The following is a 5,000-nucleotide window of genomic DNA, read 5'->3' as shown; positions in this document are numbered from 1 at the left end:
TCAAAGCATTTCCTTGCAACAACCCTTATTTGGAAGAGGTACCCCCTCCTCTGCTCTTCCTCCTTTTCCTCCTCCTCCTCTTCCTTCTCCTCCTCCTCCTCCTCCTCCTCATTTTCCTCCTCCTTTTTCTCCTTCTCCTCTTCTTCTCGCTTCCTCCCGTCCTCTCTCCTTCCCAGCAAGAGAGATCTTGTCAAAGCTTTCTCGACCCGAACAGACCTGTTACACACATGGCTGTCATTGCTAACATCATAATCACCATCATCACTATCGCCCCCCCCTACCCCCATCCCAGCTAGACGCCGCCCCCCCCCTCCCCTCCCCAACACAAACATCCCGCAGTTCCTTAAGGATTATCGGAAGGACCTTTTTGTCGCGGTGTAGCGTTTCTCGCGACGCGGCTCGTAATCCCGTAATTGCGTTTTTGTGCGAGCGTCTCCCCGGCTGCGTCCGCCCGGAGCAAGGGTGACGGCAGAGGGTGCGAGTGTGACACCAGAATGATCGCAGCCCGGCCGTGACGCTCCTGAAATCCACACTAGGGTGTAGGGTGTTTGTGTGTAAGGGGGGAGGGGGGAGGTAGAGAAATTTAGGGGGGGTAGGAGGGGGAGGTGGGAGGCGGAGCTGAAGGGTGTTCCTCTTTCTTCCTTCTCGCGTTTCTCTTCTCTTATTTGCGGGTGATGATGTGGATGGTATGGAGGCCCGGCTTTATTTTCTGGTCGTTTCTCTCTCTCTCTCTCTCTTTCTATCCCTCTCTATTTCCTTCTTCCTACCTCCTTCCTACCTCCTCTTTGCCTCCCGTCCTCCTTCCTTCCCTCTCCCCCGTGCAATCTCTCCCTCCTCTCCTACCCTATTGGCTATTGCAAGAAGATGCAGAACGCAGATCTCGTGAAAAGCATAGAGACAAGATCTGCTCCGGCCATGCAGCCATTAGATACCGACATGCAATAGAACGATGCATCATTACCAGTGCCAGTCTCTTAGCAATAATGCAATGATGCACATAGGAGTCTGTGTGAGTTAATGCGAGGGAACCGAGTTTGCGAAATTTACTTTCTTTTGATTTATTTTGGATGTTTATTGCCATGCATTAAGATAGCGAGCAGTGATGCTATCAGGAATGATAAAAGAACAGCTTTTTCAAGTGTTACAGCGATATGCGGGAAATTACGATAATGCTGTTTCTATCTCTTTTAAAGTTCTCGGTGTTGCAAGTTAGCCTTCCTGATTATATTATTCTGGTCATCACTATTGACAGTTACATCATCATTATCATCATTAATATCGTCATTATCCACCATTATCCTCATTAGCATGATTACCAAATACCATGTATGCCGAGGCTAAAAATTCAAGCTGCTGGTGATTGACGGCAACTGAGACAGACAGCGGGATGCTTGTTTGATCAAGGAGGGGGTAGGAGAGGGAAGGGGTGGGGGGGCGCGAGTTGATCGCTTGTCAGGCCGTCTATTGGTTTGGGATTCTTTTTTGCGGGTGGGGGGGGGGGATTTTTAACATTGTGGTTGTTGTCATTATGAGGCATTGTTAGCGCTGATTTTTGCTTTTCGACCTTCATCTTCTTTGTGCCGGCTAGAAATGTATCAGCTGCGATCATCATTATCATCAATATTACCACCATTATCATGTTCATCATTATCATCATCAATATTACCAACACCATTATCATCATCATCGCCATTATCATAATTATCATCATTAGTAACTTTATCATCACAATCATCATAATCCTCGACATTATCTTATTATCATCACCACCCCCATCATCACCATCCCTTTCATCACCACCCCCATCATCACCATTCCTATTATCCCCATCCCCGCCACGCAGCCCTGCCATCTGCAAGCATCTCCCCTCAGGAGCAAGGCCGCCCTTGGAACCCGACCCGTGTGAGGCGACGCAGGCCCGGGTGCGCCGGTCCCGCTGAAGATCCTGCCGTGTCGCACAAACAACGGTAACCCTTTTATCTCAACAGAGGTCGCCTTACCTGCCACAAAAACGGGGGGAAAATATTTAATTAAATGGCGACAAGGGACGGCGGGCGGAGCAGCTGCCGGGTGTTGATGGCGTGACGTTTGTGCGGGATTATCGCCTTCATTAAACTGATATTTTGATAATGAGGATGTGCGGCTCTAATGGCCGACGCGCGATAGTCATCTCGGGGCGCGCAGAGCGGGACCGCTTTCGCTGATCGCTATCCGGGTTCGGACTGCGGCTGTCAGGATTCATATTTGTGTGTGTGTGTGTGTATGTGTATATATATATATATATATATATATATATATATATATATATATATATATATATATATGTATATATATATATATATATATATATATCTATCTCTCTCTCTCTCTCTCTCTCTCTCTCTCTCTCTCTCTCTCTCTCTCTCTCTCTCTCTCTCTCTCTCTCTCTCTCTCTCTCTCTCTCTCTCTCTCTCTCTCTCTCTCTCTCTCTCTCTTTGTTTGATCGTACATACATCAATTTATACATTACCTTATATTAGTAAAGGGAAACCCTTCATAGAGATTATTTTATATGTTTTTTTTCTACATACCAATATACAAATAAACATACATACTCAATGCTTACATATATAATAAACATATAGGCCGATAAATACTTATACATACATAGAGATATAGATATATACACATATATACATTATCCATATTACTTATCGAATATCACTAGCTCGTTCGCGCCGTCTCGACCCTCCGTGCATCAGTCAGTCGGCCACGCAAGAAACCATCATCAGGTCGAATTTACTGACCCTGGTTCGGTAGCCGGCTGAAGAAAGGATCTCTTTTTTCTTTCGTTCTTTTTATTTTCTTTTTCTTTCTTTTTTTATGTGAACATGTTTATTGTTGCTACAAACTCGTCTCTGCTATCGTGGTAAAAGTTTTAGATTAGTCAAGTGAGAATATTAACGAGGCATATCGCGTACCCCGATCGCTGCCTCGGCGTGGGGAGTGGGCGGGGAGGCGGGGAGGCGGGGAGGTCTGATGTGCGGGGGTGGGTTATAGGGTGGGGGGAGGATGAGGGCTAGGGATGAGGGGGTGAGGGGTATGGGGCGGGGCCTAATTAATTGGGCAAGACGGTGGTTGAGAAATACCTGGCTTAGAGAAGGAAAGAGAGAGAGAGGGAGACAGAGAGAGGGACAGAGAGAAGGACAGAGAGAAGGACAGGGAGAGAGACATAGGGAGAGGGAGAGAGGGAGAGAGAGAGAGAGAGAGAGAGAGAGAGAGAGAGAGAGAGAGAGAGAGAGAGGGAGAGAGAGAGAGAGAGAGAGAGAGAGAGAGAGAGAGAGAGAGAGAGAGAGAGAGAGAGAGAGAGAGAGAGAGAGAGAGAGAGATGTTGAGGGCAAGACGTTTGTTCCAATTACACGTCAACGACACATTTCTCATGGATTTCGTGCAAGACGGAGGAGGGGTTTAATTACACTTGAGCCCGACATTGCGGCCACATCAAGGTAGGCTGAAGGCTAGTCGTCCTCCCCTTCCCCCTCCCCCTTTTCCTTCTCTCCTCATTTCTCGCCTCTATGCCCGCTTTCGATTCTATATCCCATCCCCCCCTTATTCTTTCAGATAACTATATGGTAGACACACACACACACACACACACACACACACACACACACACACACACACACACACACACACACACACACACACACACACACACACACATATATATATATATACAGAGAGAGAGAGAGAGAGAGAGAGAGAGAGAGAGAGAGAGAGAGAGAGAGAGAGAGTCGTGTTTACGGATGCGGACGAGCGATTCATATCCATCATAATCGCTGGCATCCTTTTGCTTTGATATTTGCTTTGTTATTAAGGAGGGAGACGCGGTTCGTGCGACGGGAACAATAGGCGGCTCTTGGCCAGGACTCTGTTGAAACAGATGTAACAGCAACAAAAACTGTGTGTGCACTGGCGTTCGCGTGTTTAAGCAGGGAGATGAGAGAGAGAGAGAGAGAGAGAGAGAGAGAGAGAGAGAGAGAGAGAGAGAGAGAGAGAGAGGGAGAGAGAGAGAGAGAATGAGAATGATGGGGACCTTACATATTCATTAATTCAAAGCTCATTAATGGTCTCCAACTTCTCTTTTTTTTAATTAACAGAATTATATGAGCATTATAAGGTCTAGGAGATATGAATGCTGAAATATCCAACAAAATTGTCCGTCGTCGGCATTGCAACGAATAGCATCAAATTGCAAGTGTCTGGGTTTAACCCTGACCGGAGACGCGCCGCAAACGTCTGTTCCTCTTTTTTGTTTCACTTCCCGTAAGAAACAACGACGGTGATCCACTGCGTTTAAGTTTTTGTGTGTATCTTTAATGTAGATATATGTATGGGTATTTCCTTGTATGCACGAAGCACTTGTAACGACGACAGTTTGACTCAAAGGGCTGTAATTTCGGTGTTGTTTCTCGTCTTCTTGGTTGGAGGTATTTCTTTTTTCTCGCGTTTCTGCATCTTTTAACAATTGCAGGCACGTACGCGCGGCCATCGACAGCGCGGGAGACCATTTGAACTGTAATGAAGGCGATTTCTTTCTCTCTCTCTCTCTCTCTCTCTCTCTCTCTCTCTCTCTCTCTCTCTCTCTCTCTCTCTCTCTCTCTCTCTCTCTCTCTCTCTCTCTCTCTGAAAGGAAGAAAAAATATTTCTGCATAATTTCTTCCTTAAAAGCTTCAGCTCTTTTATGGGAGGTTATTCCAAGGACTCGATATTTCCTTGAGCCCCAAATGCTTCCTGGAACAAATTCTCCTTCTCAGCCACCTTTTCGAGGAACTGACAGGCTTTTTGCGGCTTTTTTTCTGCGAAATAGGACTTCCCCAAAAAGGTGGCCTCCCTTTCCAAAAAAAAAGAAAGAAAAAAAGATCAGGATCTCGGGATAGGACTCGTGCGCCGTAAGTCCTCCCCATTTCGCCACCTCCGGGAAGGGATACTCGGGCTGAAGCCGCGAACTCCCACGACCC

General features: G+C 46.6%; 1 protein-coding gene across 3 annotated transcripts in view; it reads left to right on the top strand.

Annotated features, from left to right (window-relative positions):
* NetA (Netrin-A) overlaps positions 1–5,000 on the top strand; it is a 559,280-nt gene that overhangs the window by 442,668 nt on the left and 111,612 nt on the right. The window lies entirely within an intron of this gene.

This window comes from Penaeus japonicus, unplaced genomic scaffold (genome assembly GCF_977035675.1).
Source record: "Penaeus japonicus unplaced genomic scaffold, GWHDUDI00000001_assembly GWHDUDI00000005, whole genome shotgun sequence".
Classification (NCBI taxonomy): domain Eukaryota; kingdom Metazoa; phylum Arthropoda; class Malacostraca; order Decapoda; family Penaeidae; genus Penaeus; species Penaeus japonicus.
This window is presented reverse-complemented; position numbering and strand designations above follow the sequence as displayed.